Source organism: Podarcis erhardii (genome assembly GCF_964252035.2).
Source record: "Podarcis erhardii genome assembly, chromosome: 9".
Lineage (NCBI taxonomy): Eukaryota > Metazoa > Chordata > Lepidosauria > Squamata > Lacertidae > Podarcis > Podarcis erhardii.
The window spans coordinates 3942926-3965808 of NC_138512.1; the positions used below are offsets into that span (position 1 = coordinate 3942926).

Sequence of the window (22883 nt, forward strand, 5' to 3'; positions counted from 1 at the left end):
CTTTCGCATCAGTTAATATTTTAAACTTTATCCGGGGCTTTTTGCCCTGCCAAACAAACTTAGAAATATCCTTCTGCCACTTTCCAAAACATTCCACTTTGTCCACGATCTGTAGGGCCTGGAACAAAAATAGCATTTTCGGCAATACATTCATCTTTATAGCTGCTATTCGGCCCAACAAGGAAAGTTTCAATCTCGACCATATTTCCAAGTCTCTTTTGATTTCTGACCAACATTTCTCATAATTATCTTTAAACAAATTCAGATTTTTGGAGGTCAGATACACCCCTAGGTATTTTACTTTTTTAACCACATTTAATTCTGTTTCTTTCAGGAACTCATCTGTTTCTGTAGTTGTCAAATTTTTTGCTAAAACCTTAGTTTTTTGCTTGTTCAGCTTAAATCCTGCCACCCGACCAAAATCAGAAATTAATTCTAACACTCTTTTAGTACTAGAGACTGGCTCCTGTAATGTTAATACCAAGTCATCTGCAAAAGCTTTCAGTTTATATTGTTTCACTCCGACCTCAATTCCTTGTACAGACCGGTCCTTTCTAATCATGTTCAATAGCACCTCCAGAACTGAAATGAACAATAGGGGGGATAGAGGGCACCCCTGTCGTGTCCCTTTTTCTATTTTAAACTCCTCTGTCACCACATTGTTTACTATCAGTTTAGCTTTTTGTTCTGAATAAATCGCCTCTATTCCATTTTCAAACCCCCGCCCCACTCCCATCCCTTCCAAATTTTTCTTCATGAACATCCAAGAAATGTTGTCAAAGGCTTTCTCCGCATCAATAAAGATTAAAACCGCTCTAGTATTAAGATTTGTTTGTAAAAGTTCCAAAATGTCAATAATGTTTCTTGTATTATCAAACAAATGCCTACCGGGGAGAAAGCCAGCCTGGTCCTTATGGATCACTTCATTAAGTACTTTTTTAAACCTACTTGCCAAAATATCCGCAAAAATTTTATAATCCACGTTTAGGAGTGAGATGGGGCGGTAGTTCTTAAGCTGGGTCTTTTCAGTTTCTTGTTTAGGTATCAATGTGATGAAAGCTTCTTTCCACGTCTCCGGTGCCTTCCTCCCTTCCATAATCTGATTGCAGACCTCCAACAGAGGTTGTATCAAATAGTCTTTCAAAACCTTATAATATTTGGAGGTAAGTCCATCAGGGCCTGGAGATTTGCCTAATTGAAGGTTCTGAATGGCACTTTCAATTTCTTGCTGTGTAATATTACTATTCAGGGTAGTTCTCATTTCCTGAGTTATTTTTTGTAATCCATTGGTTTTAAGGAATTGATCCATCTCAAAGTTTTTCTGTGGCCCTTGTGAATAAAGCTCTTTGAAGTATCTCTGGAAGCACTTTCTAATTTCCTCGGGTTTCTGAACCATTCTCCCTTCAATCTCTAGATTTGTAACTGTGTTGAGTTTTTGTCTCTTTTTCAACTGCCATGCTAGCAGTTTCCCACACTTGTTTGCTGATTCGAAGGATCTTTGTTTCATTTGTTTAATTTTCCATTCCACCTCTTGGTTTATCAATTTCGAATATTGTGCCTGGAAAAATTTCACTTCTCTCAGCACTTCCTTCGACTTGGGCCTAGATCTTAATTTTTTCTCTCCTTCTCTTATTTTCTCCAATATCTTCTCCTTCTTTTCATTCCAGAACTTTTTCTTAATCGTATTTTGTTGTATTAGAAACCCTCTCATAACTGCTTTACTTGCATCCCAGATTGTTCTTTTTTCCACAGTGGTGTTCAGATTTATCTCAAAATAGTCCTTTAAGGTTTTTTGGGCCTTCTTAACAATCTCCTGATCCCTTAATAGGGTGTCATTCATTTTCCATCTAAAGGATCCGGTTATGTTTAGTCTCAGTTCCACTTTCAGTGCATTATGGTCGGAGCAGGTTTTTGGGCAGATTTCCACTTTTTTAGTCTTAGGTGCCAGTCCTCTGGTTATCCATATTTGGTCGATTCGTGTCCATGTCAGATGAGCTTCAGAAAAGAAAGTTCCTTCTTTTCCTAGGGGGTTCTTAACCCTCCATATGTCAATTAAGTCCATGTTGTCAGTCATTTCAAAAAAGGTTTTAGGTAGTCTGCCTTCTTTCGTTATGTTGGCACTTTGCGACTTATCCATATTTACAGATACAACCCCATTCATATCACCCAACATAATAATGTTGTTATAGTCTAGGTAGTCCAGCATGATCTCATGCTGCTTTCTAAAGAATTCCGATTTTCCTTCATTTGGAGCATATATTCCTAATATCAAAAATTTTTCTCCTTGTGTCTGAATTTCAATCGCCAAAATTCTGCCGTGTTCATCTTTAAATAAAAATTTCGGTGACAGGCTCTCCTTTGCATATATCACCACACCTCTTTTCTTAACTTTATCTGAAGAAATAAATTCTTGGCCTAATCTTTTATTAGGACTTTTATTAGGACTTTTTGTCAGAACGTTCTCAGAGGGTTAGAGTAGGGTCACATATGTCCACAGCCCTTAGCCTTAACACCGGCTCACCACAGGGTTGTGTGTTGAGTCCCCTGCTCTATACTCTCTATACGTATGATTGTACAGCCATTTATTCCAGCAACAAAATCATCAAGTTTGCTGATGACACTACGGTGGTGGGGCTCATTTCAGGAGGGGATGAGTCCGCCTATCGGGACGAGGTGGAGCGGCTTTGTGCTTGGTGTGGAGAGAACAATCTGGCTCTTAATACGGCTAAGACCAAGGAATTGGTGGTGGATTACAGGAAAAAAAAGGCGGACATTCAGCCCTTGTATATCAACGGGGAACGGGTGGAGAGGGTGGCAGAATTCAGGTTTTTGGGAGTGACTATCGATCAGGGCATGACTTGGAGCGCAAATACCACTGCTCTGGTGAAGAAGGCCCAGCAGAGAACTTATTTCCTCAGACTTTTAAAGAAGAACAATCTGAGTGAGAGACTGCTGGTGTCCTTCTACCGAGGTTTCATAGAGAGCGTTCTTACATACTGTATTTGTGCCTGGTTCTCCAGTTGTACAGCTAGGAAGAGGAAGGTGCTCCAGAAGGTCATAACCACAGCCCAAAGGATTATTGGTCATCCCCTCCCATCTTTGGAAGAACTGTACGGTTCCCGTTGTCTTAGGAAAGCAAACAATATCCTGCAGGATGTATCTCACCCGGGATACAGTCTGTTTGTACTACTGCCTTCTGGCAGGAGATACAGAAACATCAAGTCAAGGACAAACAGACTGAAAAATAGTTTCTACCCAAGAGCTGTGGCCTTCTTAAATGCTGTAACTCGATAGTGTGACCTGGGAGTTTGATGAGTGTGGGTGTGGGTGTGGCTGGAATGTGGTTTGTCTGGTTGTTGTTGTTGTTTTGCTTTTGTTGTTTTTAAGGGATGGCATCCAATTTCGTTGCACTTGTGCAATGTTGCACTTGTGTAATGACAATAAAGAATCTATCTATCTATCTATCTATCTATCTATCTATCTATCTATCTATCTATTAATTAACACTTTTCTGTGGAGCCTTGTCACATGTGTTTCTTGCAAGCAAATAATGTCCAATTGTTCTTTTTTCAAAATATGAAATACTTTTCTTCTTTTTTCCGGAGAATTTCCGCCATTTATATTCCAACTAAGAAGCTGCAAAGACATCCTGATTTAATTGGTGGATCTTACAGTGGGATGTCTAGATTTTCCTCCGATCCCGGAGGTGGTAGTGCTGGTCCAGATCCAGACGGTGTAGGTTTTAGTGGTGGTCCCAACGGTGGTGGTGGCCAAGAAGCTGCGGCTCCTTTTTGGAGGTCCTCCTCGTGGTCGTGTAGGAACTTCTGCTGATCCTCAGGTGTTTTGATTCTTACTTTCCTTCCTTTGTAAGTAAATGATAGTCCTTGTGGAAACTCCCACCTATAGGGAATTGCGTTGTGTCTTAACAATTTGGTCAGGTCTGTGTATGTGGTCCTAAGGTCCAATAGATATTTAGGTATATCTCTGTAGATTTCAGCCTTTTTGCCTTCTATCTCCAAAGATTTTTTAAAATGTAGGCCTAGTATCTTATCTCTTTCCTCTCTTGATCTCAAAATAACCAAACAGTCTCTGGCCTTATCTTTCTTTACCGATCTTCCCAGTCTAAAGGCCGTCACGATTTTAAAATCTTTGTCTTCCTCAATTCCCCAGAATTTGGAAAATAGAAGTGTCAAAAATCCCTCTAAGTTGCCTACCTCCAATTCTGGGATGGCCCTTAACCTGAGATTGTTTTCCTTACTTTTCAATTCAACCAGTGACAGGTAGGCTTGTTGTTCCCCTACCTGTCTTTTCAGAGGCCTTACTTCCCCCTTAATCTCATCAACTTTTTTGTTTGCCTGCTCTGCTTTTTGATTGGCTTCCACAGCTAATTTATAATTTTCAGCCGTAGCTCCTTGCAGGTTCTCAATTGCCTGGGTATGCTGGGAAACCTGATCAGATAATTTACTAATAGAGGATGAAGCTTGGTCAATTTTTAATGATTGATTGTCCACCTTTTGGTTTAAAATTGCCAGTTGCTCCAAAATTTGTTTCAGGACTGTTTCAGATCCTCCAGTTGCCATATCTTCTGTAGCAGGCTGCTCAGTTTCCACCTCCTGTGCTGTCAGCACAGTTGGGATAGATGATCTACGTTGATGAGTTAAAGTTGTTTGAACAAGTTGCACAGTTTTCTTTTCTTTTTCTTTCTCTTTAGCTTTGGCTGCTCTTGTTTTCCCTGAGCCGCTCATTCCACACCTGCCTCAGTTCAAGGTCAAGTTGTCTTTTATTCCATGGGAAAGATAAGTCCAAAATATAAACAATTAAACCACAAAAAGTCTCAATAAAGTACAGTTCCCAGGCCTCTATATCTCCACAGTCCTCTAGGGGGAGTATTTCAAAGTTTCAGGAAAGGAAAGAAACTCTTTTCCGCCATTAAAGTTCCTATTTTCCCCGTATTAAGTCTTTGTAATTCCGAAGTACAAAAGGAAGGTTCCCAAAGTTTTCTATTTCTTAGATAAAGGCCACAAGATGTCAAGATGTCAAGAATGGTCCCAGCAACAATGTTTAAGCGTTAGAATCTCAGTCTATGTAACAGTTTAAATTTCAGCAACAGTATCAGCAGTTTGACAGTTCTCCATTACGCTCTGGCAGCCCGACGACTAGGTTGTCCCTTTTAACTCCATATAGCTTACAGATAGGAAGAAAGTTCCGAAAATAGAATCCACAGGTTTAACAGAAATTTCCCTTTTGTCTTCTAAAAATAAAGTCTGTCAATGCACCTTTGTTCTGCTTTTACGATCTTTTTTAAGCGCTACAGCACTCTTCAGAGCCCTACAGCACTCTTCAGAGCCCAGAGCTTTGATCTAGTTAGCAGGATCGGAAGGCGGACTTCCTGTTACTCGCCTCCCGTTTTCAGCCAAAATCCACAAATTTAGTCCAAAATTTAGTACCCCTTACTCACGGGTATGTAGCTGTCAATTTCGATATTTTCAAGAAGAAAGGTCAGCGCTCATCGGCAGCAGCAGCGCGGCTTTGCTTCCACGAAAAGAGCGATGAACTCACAGCGCCGCTCCCCCTTTCACGTTCCGGAGCCCCTTACGAGGTTCCTTCTTCATTTCTGGGGGGGCTTTTGGCGCCCGCCGAGTCCCACGGCCACAGGCTCACTCTGCCTGTGGTTTTTCTTAATGGGTCTCCGCTTTGCCGCAGCGGACGACCCTTTTTCGCGGAGCCCCTCTTCACAGAGTAAAGAGGACCGCCATTGCCGTTTTGCGCCGCCTCCGGAAGTCTCTCTTTCTCCTTTCTCCCTGCCACCACCACTGGGTCTCTGCCAGCAGTCAGCCATCGAGGAGGAGATTTCCCACGAAAAGGATGATGAAGGAAAAGGCGAGGAGGAGACCGCAAGACGGCTGGATCTCCTCAGTCCTGACTGGGTAGGTGGCCGTGGCCTAAGCGGTGATAGGCAGAAGGGGAGGGGGGCATATCAACCGCAGGATGAAACTGTTGTTTCAGTTAGGGGTGCCTTGAGTTTTAATGTTTGGCTTGGTTTTTTAATTGCTCGTTTTTTGCATCTTTCCTTGCAGGTTCCAAGTATGTCACCCTTTTCCAGTGTTTCCTCCCTGTCCTCCCTGGATTCCCTTTGGGACTCCATCAATGAGGTACGTAGCAGACAGAGCAGGAGGGAAGCCCTGCTGAGCTGGGCAACCCTGAGGCCGGGGAGGAGGAGGAGGAGGAAGCCGGCCGGCCGGCTGGTCAGGCCACCTTCTGGACTGGTCAGGAGCAAGGGGGCAGGCAGGCAGGCAGGGGGCTGCTAAGGCTATGCTTGCTGCCCCACTTGTCCTGATGGACCAGCCCCCCCCCCATGGTGCCAGGGCTGTAGGGCTTCCCTGGCTAGCGACTCAATGTGGGTTCCTCTCTCATTTTGGGCTGCTCTCTTTCTCCCCTCTCCCCACCACCACCTCTGGGGTCCTGTCTCTACCAGCAGTCAGCCTCTGAAGTGGCTATCAAGGAGGAAGAGCCACAAGAAGAATCAGGGAGCCCCCCAGAGGAGGACGGGGAGGACAAAGAGGACAGGGAGGACCTTGATTTGGCGTGCCCCCCACCTGGAGAACACCTGGAGGCAAGCGTAATTGAGGTCAGACGAAACATTCATTCATGACATATGAAAAGCTTCCCTGAACAGGGCTGTCTTCAGATGTCTTCTAAAAGTCAGATAGTTGTTTATTTCTTTGACATCTGGCGGGAGGGCATTCCACTGGGCGGGTGCCACTACCGAGAAGGCCCTCTGCCTGGTTCCCTGTAACTTGGCTTATCGCAGTGGGGAACAGCCAGAAGGCCCTCAGCGCTGGATCTCAGTGTCCGGGCAGAACGATGGGGGTGGAGATAATTCTCCTGGGTTGCTTTTCGTTTGGTATTTGTTTTGTAAGATAACTCTTTTGAATGCGTTTCCAGGTGGCTCCTGCCAAATGAAGTTAGTAATTGCAAAGTGGGTTTGGCGATAATAAAACCATGTTGGCACTTTGCAAAGCCGGTTCTCTCTGGGGTTTTCCTGCCTCCTATACCTTCCCCCCATCTGCTTGTTCTTGGTTTTGTGTCTCGTTCAGATCTCTCCAAGGCCGGCCACATGAGAACTTGGGAGAGGAGTGTTCCCTACTGACTACAACCCTTTCGTATAACGCCTCGCCCCCAAACAGAAAAGGAGGGATTCTGACAGCCTGCCACCACACAGGCCCTTCTTCGTGTGGCACCTTCACAAACGGTCTGGAGGGCAGCAACACAAGAAGGGGCCTTTTCTGTGGTGGCTCCCACTTGGGGAATGCTCTCTCAAGGGAGGCTCATCTGGCACCTTCATTATGTATCTTTAGGTACCAAGCAAAGACGTTTCTCTAGAACAGAGCTTTCCAAACTGTGTGTCGCAGAACCTTTGTGCTCCTCCCAGGGCTGGAAAAGGGCTAGTTGAACTGAATCCCTATGTTGCAAAATGAGGCATGTCTCCAAAGTGTGTCACCAACATGGAAAGTTCTGCTCTAGAACCAGCCTTTGGCTAATTGAACAATGCATGGCCTTTTCAACATGCTTGTGGATTGGGAGGTTGGCTTATGACTTCGTTTTTGTTTTTAATACATATGTTGTGTTTTTATTTTGTATTTTTATCCTGTAAGCCGCCCTGAGAGCTTCAGGGTTTAATTAATCAACCAATTGATTGATTGATTGATTAAAGATTCTGGAGGTGAATTGTTTACTTTTCTCACAGGACTGCGAGGAAGAGAGGCCCCCGAAGACCCCCAATTGCCTGGCTTCCATCATCTCCCGGATTCACAAGATCTTCAGAAGAGCGCCGCCGCCAGCACCACCAGTGCCACCGGGGCAACCCAGTACAAGAGCCAGCAGCGGGGCGCAGGCAGAACGGAGGCCACTCTGCACGCGGCTCAGGCGCTGGATGCGGCAGCATCGCAGCTGTGTCCACCCCGAACCAAGGTGAGGAGGAGTTGGGAGACTTGTACCGATCCGCCCGGGGGGATTTTGCCACCCCCCTGGGATGACACTTGGGGCAATACCCCCCCACATACCCCACCTTCCTCCGCCTTCCTTCCCTAAGGGACATTTCCTTTTTGTTGTCCTTGCACAGGTCTTAATCCTTGTGGTCTGAACTGGAGATGAAAGATCAGAAAGATCAGAACGCGGAGGAAAGCGGGGCAAGAAACCCAAACTCTCGTGGCCCTACGCCCGGGGGGATTTTGTCAGCCCCCCCCCCCCAGGGATGACACTCGGGGCAATACCCCCCCCGCACCCCACCTTCCTCCGCCAGTGGTGGCTGGGGAAGTAGCACCTGGAGGCGCGCGAGTCCCTAAGGGACATTTCCTTTTTGTTGTCCTTGCACAGGTCTTAATCCTTGTGGTCTAAACTGGAGATGAAAGATCAGAAAGATCAGAATGCGGAGGAAAGCGGGGCGAGAAACCCAAACTCTCGTGGCCCTACGCCCGGGGGGATTTTGTCAGCCCCCCCCCAGGGATGACACTCGGGGCAATACCCCCCCCGCACCCCACCTTCCTCCGCCAGTGGTGGCTGGGGAAGTAGCACCTGGAGGCGTGCGAGTCCCTAAGGGACATTTCCTTTTTGTTGTCCTTGCACAGGTCTTAATCCTTGTGGTCTGAACTGGAGATGAAAGATCAGAAAGATCAGAATGCGGAGGAAAGCGGGGCGAGAAACCCAAACTCTCGTGGCCCTACGCCCGGGGGGATTTTGTCAGCCCTCCCCCCAAGGGATGACACTCGGGGCAATACCCCCCCCCCCGCACCCCACCTTCCTCCGCCAGTGGTGGCTGGGGAAGTAGCACCTGGAGGCGCGCGAGTCCCTAAGGGACATTTCCTTTTTGTTGTCCTTGCACAGGTCTTAATCTTACGCCGGCGTCCCACACGGCCAGCCCCAGTCCTAGAGCCTGTCACCTTTTGAGATTATGGAGCGGAACAGAGAAGACAGCGGGCAAAGGGTGGACGGCGAAGGAGAAGTGCGAGAGAACGACAGCGTCTGCGAGAAGTGCGAGAGAACGACAGCGCCACGCTGCCCACGCCCAAAGGAGGAGGAAGGAAAGGAGGAAAGCAAGCGAGCAAGAAGGGACAGCTAAAGAAAGAACTGAGAAAAGAGACAGCGAGACCTTCTGGGGGGTCAAAGAAACTACAATGAGAAGGAAACTGAGTTTCCTCCCCCCCCCCCAGCTTGCTAATGGTCCTGCAATGTTCTATTTACTTTTTATGTATAATTCTGTATTATATTGTTGAACTGTTTTCTTAGGTGATAAGCCTATAAAGGAGGGATTTAAGGGAGGGGGGAAGGTATTAAGGGAAGACTTTGAAAGGAAAGGCAGAAAATAAAAAGGGGTGGGAAGAAATAAGTGAGAGGGAACGTGTAAAGGGAAGATACAAAGCATTATATAATTTTTGATTATTGTTTAAAATAAAGAAGCTGACCATTGAAACTGCATGGATCTTAAAATTATTTCGTGGAATGTTAATGGGCTAAATTGTAAAACTAGGAGGAGAAGACAGAGTCATTGGCATTCCCTGACCTCTGGCTTGTCTGACTACGTGGGATGCTGTCTGCCCAACCCTCGGAACGGGCTTGGCTTCGTATGCGGTTTCATGCAAGAGTTCTTGGAGACTTGTCTCCTGTTTGCGTGGCCTAGCGTTCCACCGAGTTTTGCACTCTGTTGTCACAGGACTCGGAACAGGGCTACGGCCAGCAAGCCTGTTGGATCAGGCCCATGGGCCATGAAGCCCAGAGGCCAAGCAGATGCCTGGAGGAAACCTCTAGGCAAGATCAGAGCTGTGGGCATGAGAGTTTGGAGAAAGTAGCAGAATACCTGAGAAAAGCCATGAAACTACATGGGCAATAGACTTGAGTGGTACTTTCTAACCTTACTAGGCCTCTCAAGTTTTATCTCAAAGCATCTCCTCCTGCAAACCTCCTGCCAATTGTATGTGTCAATTTACATCTTCCTGTCCTCCCTGCATGCCAGTAAAGATTGATTGATTATATTCTTACTGGGTAAAAAGATCTGTGTATTACTGCTATTTTACTATCTTAATAGACCCAACCTCCATATCATTCATTGGGCGATATGTAGAAATTACCTTAGTCCTGAACGCAGCATTCTTGGGCCATTTGGGATATGACAGCGACACATTTGGTCCCTCAGCTCTGGGGATTTCCCTGGCTTTAGCAGTCTAAATAGGTGTCCTGTTTTGCCATGCCTCTTTTGCCAAGGCAACACGCGTAGTTGTCTTGGGATTCTAGCTCCATAGATCTTCATTTTGCATATATCTCAAATGCTGAAAATGGATTTAAAGCAGCAGCAATGAGCACAAGCCCCTTGGGCTTCATGTGCAGCGTGTATTTCTTTAGCGCAGCCTGTATCCCAGGGGATACCTGATCAAGTCCTTTGATCTTTCTGAAGCTAATCTGGGGTCATCCTGGCTGATTTTGCACAGTCATATTTCCTAGGAAATACAGTGCACTTCCCTCTCCAAGCTGAGTGAATGGCAAGTGAAACCTCAAATGTGATTTACAGAACCTCCAAATGCCCCTATTTTCCAGGAACCATCCCGGATTTAACTCCGCATCTGCTGTTTGAGCCACTCAAGGCTCCCGGAAGTTATCAAGGTGAGACTTCTTCCACTTCCAATTATCAAAATCATAGTGATTTCCTCTTCCAGAAGCTCAAGAGATCTTTCTGGAGATTGCCTAATCACCAGGCGCAACAAGGAACCAATGCGACCCCAAGATTACCACCTTCTGGGGTTATGAAGAACATATGGGAATCATTTTAGCTTCCATTGCCCTCTTCTTGTCCTTAACAGCAGGCATCATGTTGGGAATCTTCATTAAATACAAGAAAACTCCCATAGTCAAAGCGAAGAACCGGGACTTCTCCTACATCCTCCATTGATATAAATGCTTTATGAGTCACTGATAAAGCATTTACATTAATTACCCAAGATTACATCCTACCTAAACTTTCATCACTCCATACAAGTGGAAAGCTTACTAGACTCTCAGTCTTATAGCAATTCAAGCTGTAGCTGTAGCATTCCAATGAAAGGTGCTATATAAATTTAATAAATAAAGGTCCTGAGAAAGCTGACTTGTTTGTTTGTTTGTTTGTTTGTTGAATCTATATACTGCCCTATACGCGGAGGTCTCAAGGCGGGTCACAGAACAAAATTAATATATAAAACCAGAAGATATATAATCAAAATGAAAACAACAACCCAATTAACACCCCAAAAAAGAATCACATTTTAAAAGGGCAAAGGATGTCAATCAAATCACCCAAAAAGGAACGTTTTTGCCTTATGTCCAAAGGTGTATAAGGAATGCGCTAGGTGAATTTCCCTGGGGAGAGCATTCCTCAGACGGGGAGCCACTGCAGAGAAGGCCCCGTTCTTGTGTTGCCACCCTCCTGACCTCTTGAGGAGGAGGCACACGAAGAAGGGCCTCAGAAGATGATCTCAGGGTCCGGGTAGGATCATATGGAAAGAGGCGGTCCTTGAGGGATTGCAGTCCTGAGCCATTTAAGGCTTTATAGGTCAAAACCAGCACTTTGAATTGGGCCCAGAAATGAATTGCTAGCCAGTGCAGTCGGACCAGGATCAGCGTATTGTGCACTAGCAGAAGTTTCCGAACTGTCTTCAGAGGCAGCCCTACGTAGAACGCATTGCAGTAATCTAGCCTTGAGATTATCAGAGCATAGACAACAGTAGTCAGGCTATCCCTGTCCAGATAGGGGTGTAGCTGGGCCACCAGCCAAAGCTGATGGAAGTCACTCCCCGCCACCGAGGTGTCCCGAGCCTTGAGCGACAGCAAAGGGTCCTGGAGGACCCCCAAGCTATGAGCCTGCTCCTTCAGAGGAAGCGTAACCCCATCAAGAGCAGGCCACCTCCCATCCGTCTGGTCTCGGGAACCACCCACAAACAGTGCCCCAGTCTTATCTGGATTCAGCTTCAGTTGGTTGGCTCTCATCCAGTCCATTGCCGAGACAAGACACTGGTCCAGCACTTCCACTGCCTCCCCTGCAGATGTGAAGGAGAAATGGAGCTGAGTGTCATCAGCATAATTCTGACAACATACTTGAAACCTCCAGATCACCCCACCCAGCAATTTCATGTACAGTGGTGCCTCGCAAGACGAAAAGAATCTGTTCCGCGATTCTCTTCGTATAGTGGTTTTTTCGTCTTGCGAAGCAAGCCCATTGACAGCTTAGCGGATTAGCGCTATTAGCGGTTTAGCGGCTTTTAGCGGCTTATCAGCTTAGCGGATCAGCTGATAAGCGGCTTAGCGGCTTTGAAAGGGGGGGAGGGGGGAAAACCGCAGGAACTCGCAAGACATTTTCTCTCGCGAAGCAAGCCCATAGGGAAATTCGTTTTGCGAAGCGCCTCCAAAACGGAAAACCCTTTCGTCTAGCGGGTTTTCTGTCTTGCGAGGCGTTCGTCTTGCGGGGCACCACTGTAGATGTTAAACAATGTGGGGGATAGGACTGAGCCCCGCAGAACCCCATATTCAAGGTTCCCAGCGCTGAAAAGCATTCCCCAAGTAACACCGTCTGGGAATGACCACCCAAGTAGGACTGGAACCAGCACCACCATCTGGTGTTCGGCCACATGCTCCAAAGCCTTGCTCAGCAAAGGGAGATAAGCAACAGTTATTTCCCTAATCAAGTGGTGCATGGATTTTAGGAAATAGGTCAACTAAATAGATAAATACATATTAATAAATACTTGATAAAGAATAACAAAGCTGCTAGAATGCTAGCCTGGCTTCTGCGCACAAAATTTGTTTATGAGTAGAGAAGTTTCTGCTCAAAGACGAGGAGCAAGTTGGTTCCATGTGCAACAGAAGCTGTCCTTCCGCAGAACATGTCGAAGGGGAAGGGAGAGCCTAAGGCTCAGAGCAACCTTTCTCCCCTCCACCAACTCCAGAGAGCTTCCCTCTGTTGGAGAAGACTTTCACAGAAGTGGTGGAAATTCACTTGAAGTTGCTTCAAAACCACCAAGGCGCTACTTCCCTTCAGGGGGAGAACCAAAAGGGATTGGCAGGAATAAAATCCATCCAAAGTGGCCAACTAGAAGAAGAAGAAGAGTTTGGATTTGATATCCCACTTTATAACTACCCTAAGGAGTCTCAAAGCGGCTAACAATCTCCTTTTCCTTCCTTCCCCACAACAAACACTCAGTGAGGTGAGTGGGGCTGGGAGACTTCACAGAAGTGTGACTAGCCCAGGGTCACCCAGCAGCTGCAGGTGGAGGAGCGGGGAAGCGAACCCGGTTCACCAAGTTACGAGTCCACCGCTCTTAACCACTACACCACACTGGCTCTCTAAAGCATCTCTAACAGATAGCCGTCCAAACTCTGCTTAAAAACCTCCAAGGAAGGAGAGTCGATGGTTGGATCCAGATGCAGGGCTCTTCCTTGGTCCTTGAGAGCAAAGTTCAGGCCAAACTTCCAATTCCCCAAAACACCTTTTGACTTTTCTCCATCATGTTTTTCTCCAGCTCTGCACCTGCTGCCAGAGCCATTCAAGACTTCGGAAAGTTAGTGTCATGAAACTTATTCCACTTGGAATAATCAAAATTATAGTGATCTCATCTTCTAAATGCTCAGGAGATGTTTCTGGAAATTGCATGAGCCTTGGAAAGCAACAACAGCATGGCAATATTAATTGAACTGTGACTGGGAAAGAAAAAGTTGGTGCCGAGAATATTTCCTGTGTTAGAGACAGACTGAGTCAAGATGCAGAGCTGGCGAAAGAGGGGTGTGCCTGCCTTGTGCTTCCTAGCTCTGAAGGTAGAGTTGAAAACCACCCAGATTGGGAAAGCCCACTCAGTCTGGCCTTGAAAGACTCTTTGGGTTCTTCTGCTTCGCCTCCTTGGCAGGTAAGAGGAGGAGGAGGCAGAGCCAGAATGAGATCCCTGCTCCTTCTGTTGCTGCTTCTGCTGCTCATGATGCCCTTTGGAGTCTGCGGGAACCACAAGGTGAAATGCCCCTTGAATCTGGTCAGGGATCAAACGGATGCTCGCAATTACTACCGGCCTGGACACTTTCTCATCAGTGGGATCATATCTCCAAAATACCTTAAGGAAACTCCATACGTCTTTTCTCAGACACCCTTCGCCAGGATTGAAAAGTATGTACTTCACAGTTTCATGGTCCTCCAGTCCTTCTAGTGGTTCCTATTTATCAAGGAAATAGAGCCTTTCTCAAGGCTGGGGAGCTAAGGGCTGATGTTGGAGGACTACCCTGCCCTGACCATTGGTCTTGCTGGCTGGGGGTGATGGGAGCTGGGGAGTCCAGTAAAAGATTCCACACAAACCTCTCCTATTTCAATGTTCTCTGGGTCTTCCTTAGTGAAACACTCTCCTACCATTGATTCTGTGTTGCTTTTAGTAGAATGCAAGGATGCCAATGAATCTGGTCAGGGGTCAAAAGGATGCAATGAATTTCCTCACCTCCATTATTTCATTTGGACAATTTAGTGACTGTCGTTAAGGAATCTTAGTTTTACAAATGGATTTTTAAGACTAGACCCTCTGCGTGACGTTCAGTAGCTGATTTAAGAAAATTAGAAGTGTCTTAAGTAACTCTTGAGGGACGCGGGTGGCGCTGTGAGTTAAACCACAGAGCCTAGGTTCGTATCCCCGCCACGGGGTGAGCTCCAGTTGCTCGGTCCCTGCTCCTGCTAACCGAGCAGTTCAAAAGCACGTCAAAGTGCAAGTAGATAAATAGGTACCGCTCTGGCGGGAAGGTAAACGGCGTTTCCGTGCGCTGCTCTGGTTCGCCAGAAGCGGCTTAGTCCTGCTGGCCACATGACCCGGAAGTTGTTTGCCAGCTCCCTCGGCCAGTAAAGCGAGATGAGTGCCGCAACCCCAGAGTCGGCCACGACTGGACCTAATGGTCAGGGTCCCTTTACCTTTAAGTAACTTTTGAAAATGGTTAGATTTTTATTGGCGAAGAGCAGGAATGATATGCTTCAAATAAAATGATTATATGGAAAAATACAGACCAGGGGTGTCCTCATTGGTGTAGTGGCTGATCCAGAATTTTAACACACACTCATACCTGCAAGCTACCAGGCCTCAATTGTAACTAAAAGGGGACTGACGTATTTGGTGCTTCCCCTCCTTCAATCAAATGGTCTCTTATCTAGCTATACTCTAGCCCCTTGGAAGAAGCCAAAGACCACTGCAGCAAAAGCAGCCCTTGCAGCAGCTTGCCAGTATAGCACACATTTTGAGGGGCGCCTTCATTTCCTACTCAAAGAACCAGAGTAGAATAGAATCATAGATTGCAGAGATGGAAGGAACCCAGAGGAATCACACCTGAAGCATCCATGACACACGGTCACCTTCGGAGGGAGTCTGTTCCACTGTTGAACAGCTCTGTGTGCTGTTTGCATCAAAGCAGAGATTTCCAAATTTTTGTTCTATGCTAGAAAGCAAAAGGTTTGATATTAATGCAATAGGATAAATAAATACTAATCTTTGTGGATAATATAACATCCCCACCCACATTCATATGAATATCAGTTTCACTCTTTTTAAAGGATTCATTTATTGCAGGGAGGGAACTAGGATCTACTGGTACATGTTGTCTTTCCTGTTCACCATCCAAGAGATCAACCAGGATCTCAGTCTCTTGCCCAACATCACCCTGGGCTACAACATCTATGAGAACTATTTCAATGCAAGGATGACTTCGGACGCCATGCTAGAGCTGCTTGCAGGCAGTGGATGCAATATTCCCAATTATCACTGTGGAGAACAGAATCACCTGCTGGCTGTTCTGGAAAGAGGCAATACTGTCATCTCAAGAGTGATTTCAGCCTTGTCAGGCATCTACAAAATCCCACAGGTAAGTAGTGGGAGAGCATGGAGGGAAAGAGAATTTCAGCTGCATAAGATTCTACTTTCCCTTTGGAGGGGTCAAGGTGGAATATTTTTAAAAATGAGAAAATTCTGACCTATGGATCAAACATCCTTTTTTTAAAACTGAGCCTTCACCAACTTGACACCTCCAGATGTTTCCAACTAAAACTCCCATCAGCCTCAGCCAGCAGAGATTTAGATAGATATCAGTCATTTCAGATACTTAAATATCTGTTATGCTGAAAGTAAAATAAATTGCTGATCTTTTGCTTTCCTTGCTAGATCAGTTATGGCTTCACTGCCCAGGTTCTCGAAGGTAAAACCCTGTTCCCTTTTGTCTACCGGATGACTCCTAAAGAGGAAAGTCAGTACCAGGGGATTGTTGAATTGCTCCTGCATTTTGGATGGACGTGGATTGGCCTCTGCACTCCAGACAATGACAGTGGAGAAAGATTTGTGAGTGCTGTGAAACCTCTGATGCTCAGCAAAGGGATCTGCATTGCTTTATCAAAAAGACTACCAGAAAATGATCTAAATCAATTTATCAGGCCTGGGGAACCTTTTTTCCTATGGAGACAAGTTGGGGTATTTGTTTCCTATATAACCAATGCATTGGGCATCATAATACTCATGGTAATAAACAATATCTATGAGAAGGAAATAGGGGCGAAAGTCTGGATCACAACAGCTTTGATAGAAATCAGAATTGGCTTTTCCCTCCCTTCAAATTACTTCCAGCACCTCCATGGTTCTCTGTCCTTTGCAATTCAGACGGGAATAAGGAGCAGCAAAGGTGACAAATATAAATTACAGACCAATCTTGGGGATTATTTTAATCAAGCATTTCAGTGTTCATATTCAAAGCACCTGTTGTCCGTGAAAGGCAGGATAAGATGCAAAGAGGAGGAGAACCTGCAGCCATTACCCCAAGAGGAGTATGAGAGCCCTGTCTTATGACAGCTATGGCACTTACATCAATGTTCAGGCTGTGGCTCAGGCCTTGCATGCTTCGCTTTCATCTAGATCCCAGAGGAGGCTGATGGTGGAGGAAGGAGAGCAATGGGGACCCCAAAGGCTACAGCCGTGGCAGGTATTTCCTTCCCCTTTTTGCAACCTGCAGTCCACACAGATGCTGATCTTGACTGGGGATAGACCTGTAAAATATCATAGTTACTATTAGTAATAGTAGCAGACCGCCCAACCTTTCTCTGATGAAAATAGAAACATCCCATTCCATAATGATAATCTTTCTGTTTATAGCCAGGGCTTTTTTACAGAGGGGAACTCGCTGGAACTCAATTCTGGCACCTCTCAGGTGGGTGCCATTGCCATTCTAAGAAGGAGGTGTTCATGGTGAGTTCCAGCACCTTCTTTTCTAGAAAAATAGCACTGTTTATACATCTTCTTCGGTTGCCTCAGCACTCTGGGCACCTCCCAACATAAATAAATTCATACTAAAATATTAAACATTTAAAAATTCCTGATATAGGATTGGACGGCTTGTGGGCTGAAAAACTCCACATCCGCCAACATTTCTCCAATGAACATACGGACATTCTAAGGAAAAGTGGGGAATTTCGGGATCAAATGAAAAACTGTCTCTAATTCAGGGACATCCCTGGAAAATTGGGGCACTTGCAGGGTCTGTAGTAATACAAATAGCTGAATAGGAATTCCAGTCTACATGAGATACACGCAGGCCCCAAATCAGAAGAGGTTGAAGTGAGTAGGACTGAGATATCCATCTTGGCTTCAATGTTTCTCAGTGCTGGTGCTTTCCCCTGTCATTCCAGCTTCACCCTTTCTTAAGAGAAATCCGGTGTCTGAATACTTCCAGAGGCAGGCTGTGCTTGGATGAGAACTGGGAGCTACCAGCAGACTTTGATATTATGAACTGGGCGATCTATCCCAATAAGTCTCGTGACCTTGTGAAAATTGGGAATATAAGGAGGGAGACGTCTGCTGGCATAAAGTTCACCATTAACCCAGAAGCCATTGAGTGGCCCAAGGAATTCAACAAGGTAGAGGGAAATCACAGAGAGGGGAGGCTAGGAGATCCTGAATATGCTTTTCCTTGAACAACCGCTGCAAAGTGACCATATCAGGTTGACCAATCATGTCTTGACCGTCCAATAACAGCTGCAACATCCACAGCAGCTGAGATAGGAGGGGAATTTGGGGTGCTCAAAGAAAGGATAGAGCCCAGAGGTCCTCAGAGAAGACACCATCTATTTCCATACTGAAAATTTAAGAATTCTGCACAGAATCTTCAACAGAAATACTACGTAGATAAGAAGAAAAGGGAAAACACCTAGTAAAAGTGAACTATTGGGTTTTCATACATGCAGAAGGATGAAAAGGAATTTATTTTTGAAATGATAATTTCTTATTTAGTGTGGATTTTTTTGATTTTTTAATTTGTGGAGTAAGCTCACTATAGTACGTGCAGGAATTGAGAAGTGCACGGCTGTTGGTGAAGGATGAGAAGTTAAAAAAAAAGCAAACCCTATTGTAATATAAGTTTAATGTTAAGGAATGGCACGTGAACTAGAAATAATTAGGGAAATACATCAATGACGAGAGGAAACCTTGCATGCCTCAAGAACAGAGTGAGGGAAACCAATATTTGGAAAAGTCATATTAAATTTGCCTTAAATAATGATTGAGAGATTATCAGAATCCTGAAATTTGGGAAATCACATTTCAGACTCCAATGCCATTTTCTTTGAAGATTTATTAAGCAGGGAAGCAGGTAAACGGAGAAGAGGAAACAGAGTTCTGTGGCGCAAACCTCAGTTGTCCTGAACGAATTAGGAAGAAAAAGATATTCTGGTCACCCCAATGGTCAGTGGGGGGTTGAAACGACGCTAATGAGGGGTTCAAAGGCTGCATTCCAGAGATCCGTTTGAATTCATTCCATGAGTGCATCACATACCACAAATACTCCTAACTGTTCCTCTTTCTTGCACCTTCTTGTCTTTCTGGTTAGGCCGTACCTCATTCCAGGTGTACAGAAAGATGTCGACCTGGATATGCCAAGGTAGTTCTAGAAGAAAAGCCCGTTTGCTGCTATGCTTGTGCTCAGTGTGCGGAAGGGACCTTCTCCGCCCAGGAAGGTGGGTGACTCCAAGGGGGAAGGTATTCCTATTGAGAGTAAACACAGGGCAGAAATCCAGTCTCACACACTTTTTGTGAGAATTCTGCAGACATTGTGGAATGTCGATCCTTCCTCGACTTCTTTAGTATTAATCACCTTCATTACATCCTGGAAGAGAGTTGAAAGGAATGATCATAAGGAAGAAATCTCTCTCTCTCTTTTTTTTAATGACTATTTATTGCCATTTTCAAAAATCACACAAAAACAAAGATAGACAAAAAAAAATAACAGAAATACAAAAATACAAAACTTAAAAAACAGTTAAAAACACATAAAATTTCAATTACTTATTTTCATTTAACTTATTTCTCAGACCTCCTCACACCTCCCCTTCTTGTATTCCAATTTAAATTGTTAACTCAGCAAGTCCTTATTACTTATTTCTCAGCTTTGACTTAATAATTTATTTTAACATGTTATTATTTTACTTTTCCTCTTTCTTCCATTTGAGGAAATTGCATTTATTTTTGCAAACCTTATTTTCATTCAATTTAAACCATTTTAAAAACCAGTTTTAACTTATCCAAACTTAAACATCAATACTTATACATCTTTACTCATTCTTAAACATTTTCCCCAAAGTCGACCAAAATTTCCCTTCCACGACTTTCCCAATTTCCATACCAATAGCAAAACAAAATAAAAACAGAGCCAATTATAATTATATACCCTTTGGATTCACAGACTCCACCCACCCCTTTCCCGGTTTCAGTCCCCAACAAAAATCCATCAGTCTCAATATACTGTTTAGCCTGGAGATCTCTCGTCCGAGGCTCTTAAATCTCTTTCATATCGTCTCTGCCGGTCTTTTTGATAGTCCTTAATTTAAAATCCCAAATCTCGGAGAGGCTCCGGCCCAAGATCCATGTTTCTTCCAGCCAGGCCTCCATACTTAAAAGTAAAACCTGTGGGGAACTCCAAATCTTGTTTTATACTCCTTTCAATTCCAAATGTCCCCAAAGCTCCAACTTCCACCTTTATCAAGTTCAAAATCCTTCTGTCTTCAGATCTCCACATAAGAAGATCTCTCAGTTTTCCACTCTCCAATTCAGGCCAGACTTTCCACATCAGATTTTTCTTTTTCTTTGTTGCCATCATGTCAGGCCTCAAATTGCTGCTCTCCTTTAACTTCTGTAAAATTACAGCTCCTCCTTCCTTTTCTTCAGGGGCAACATATGTCTCCTTCTCCATATTCTCATGGCTCTCAAGTTTCTCTATTTGTCCAATTGAATAGGCTTCCTGCTTCAAATCCTTATCAGGTTCAACCATGTTATTTACTGATAAGTCCAAAGTTGTGGCGTTTATAGCCAAAACATCGATTTGGCCTTGTAACTTTCCCAAGAGAACAAATGTTCTATCCAATTCAGCCTGAATTTTCCCTCCTCCAGCCATTCTTGTAGTGTCCCTAAACCCCCACTAGGGGGATTTTGGTTCTTTAAAGTTCCTTTCAGCTCCAATCCAAAAATCAAGTTAGTTTGTATCAGCCCTTCCTTATTTTCAACAAATTGTAACAAATATAACCAGCAGAAGCAACAGAAACCAAGTTCTCTTTTTCCTTTTGACAGCTAAGTTGACAGCTGTCAAACACTGAGAGCCAGTGTGGTGTTGAGAGCCAGTGTGGTGTAGTGGTTAAGAGCGGTAGTCTCGTAATCTGGGGAACCGGGTTCGTGTCTCCGCTCCTCCACCTGCAGCTGCTGGGGGACCTTGGGCCAGTCACACTTCTTTGAAGTCTCTCAGCCCCACTCACCTCACAGAGGGTTTGTTGTGGGGGAGGAAGGGAAAGGAGAATGTCAGCCGCTTTGAGACTCCTTAAAGGGAGTGAAAGGCGGGATATCAAATCCAATCCAAACTCTACTCTTCAGTACGTCATCAACAGGCTCTCTCGCGGGGCGCTCCCGGATCCGGGGGGGGGGGTGAAACTTCAGCTCCCAAAGTTAATCTTTTATCCTCCAGCAAAATTTCTTATAATGTCAAACTGTGGAGTTAAAGTCTTTTAAAAAAGAAAGAAAGAAAAGATTCTCTCGACCTTGGTTAGCAGGTCCTTTGCTTTAGGTTATTTACAAAGAGGGGGGGCGGACTTCCTTTTTAACCCTTCCCCGCTCGTTCCTAATTCAATAAGATTTTTTTTAAAATTCAATTTCCGTACTACTCAAGGGGTGGTTACTTTAAAGTCCGATTGTTCCAAAGAAAAAGTCAGCGCTCTCCGGCAATGGCTTGCGACTTCACTCCGCAGAAGAAGCAGTCTACTCTCAGAACCTCGCCGCACCCCGTCCCCGTTCCGGAGCCTTTAAAAAGGCTCCTTCGCAGATTGGGGGGGGCGCAAATGGTGCCCGCCGAGTCACCACGCTCACAGGCTTCCGCGCCTCTGATTTTTAAGGGTCCCCGCGTCGCCGCCACGGACAAGACCCGATCCTGCGGAGCCGATTCCCTCCGGAGCTCGGAGGGAATCCGCCATTACTCGATGGTGCTAACCCGGAAGTCCCTTAAGGAAGAAATCTCTAGGATTTCTTCAAAACGTAATAAGCACAGATCATGAGGGATGTAAGTGATGCTGCAGCCACTTTTTTCCCTTCCCCAGATGCAGAACATTGCACCAAATGCTCAGAAGATCACCATTCAAACAAGGACAGAGATCAATGTGTCCCCAAGATTATCATCTTCCTGGCTTATGGAGAATATTTGGGAATAGTTTTAGCTTCCATTGCCCTCTTCTTGTCCTTAACAGCAGGCATTGTGTTGGGAATCTTCATTAAATACAAGGAAACTCCCATAGTCAAAGCCAACAACCGGGACCTCTCCTACATCCTGCTCGTCTCCCTCCTGCTTTCCTTTCTGTCCTCCTTCCTCTTCATCGGGCGCCCAAGGAAAGAGACCTGCCTTCTCCGACAAACGGCCTTCAGCATCATCTTCTCAGTTGCTGTTTCTTCTGTCTTGGCAAAGACCATCACGGTGGTGCTGGCCTTCCTGGCCACAAAGCCCGGGAACAGGCTGAGGAGATGGCTGGGCCAGAGTCTGGCCAACTCCATTGTCATCTCCTGTTCTGGGGGGCAAGTTCTCATCTGCACCATCTGGCTGGGCTCTTCTCCCCCATTCCCAGAGCCCGACATGCGCTCCCAGGTGGAAGAGATCATCCTGCAATGCAACGAAGGGTCTGTGGCCATGTTCTACGTTGCCCTCGGCTACCTGGGCTTCTTGGCTGCCACCTGCTTCACGGTGGCTTTCTTAGCCAAGAAGCTGCCTGGCTCCTTCAACGAAGCCAAGCTGATCACCTTTAGCATGCTGGTCTTCTGCAGTGTTTGGGTGTCTTTTGTGCCCACCTACCTGAGCACCAAGGGCAAGTACATGGTGGCCGTGCAGATCTTCTCTATGTTGGCCTCCAGCGCTGGGCTTCTGGGCTGCATCTTCCTTCCCAAGTGCTACATTATTGTGCTGAGGCCTGATCTGAACACAAAGGAGCACCTGACAACAAGGAATTAAGGGGACATCTGATTCCTAAAATAGTCCATGTTCATGATGTCCAGAAGTGCATAAAGGAAACACAGCTACTCACCCATGCTGTTTATTCTCCATCTCTGAAAGAGATTGTGTTCCTTCTTAGCCTGGATTTTAGGAAGTCCTGTTGACATGAACACTAAGATGGGAGGAAATGATTTGCTCCCTTGCTTTGCCAAGGACTACAATGAGTCCTGGTCTACTGCCCTTAGTTTGTAAACTATTATCTTTTAATAATTTTGTGTTTTGGAAACTTATATTTATCTCACAACAAGATAGTTTAGAGGGAGAGGAGTTAGGTTTTTGAGTCTGTTTGCTTTGTC

General features: G+C 45.3%; 1 pseudogene across 1 annotated transcript; it reads left to right on the forward strand.

The window, feature by feature from the left end:
- The first annotated feature begins 12502 nt into the window (after nucleotides 1-12502).
- On the forward strand, nucleotides 12503-22545 carry LOC309350551 (vomeronasal type-2 receptor 26-like; annotated as a pseudogene). Its single transcript, XR_014161544.1, has 6 exons — nucleotides 12503-14173; nucleotides 15606-15897; nucleotides 16194-17001; nucleotides 17705-17932; nucleotides 18901-19027; nucleotides 21647-22545. The product of XR_014161544.1 is annotated as a vomeronasal type-2 receptor 26-like (transcript).
- Nucleotides 22546-22883: the final 338 nt, after the last annotated feature.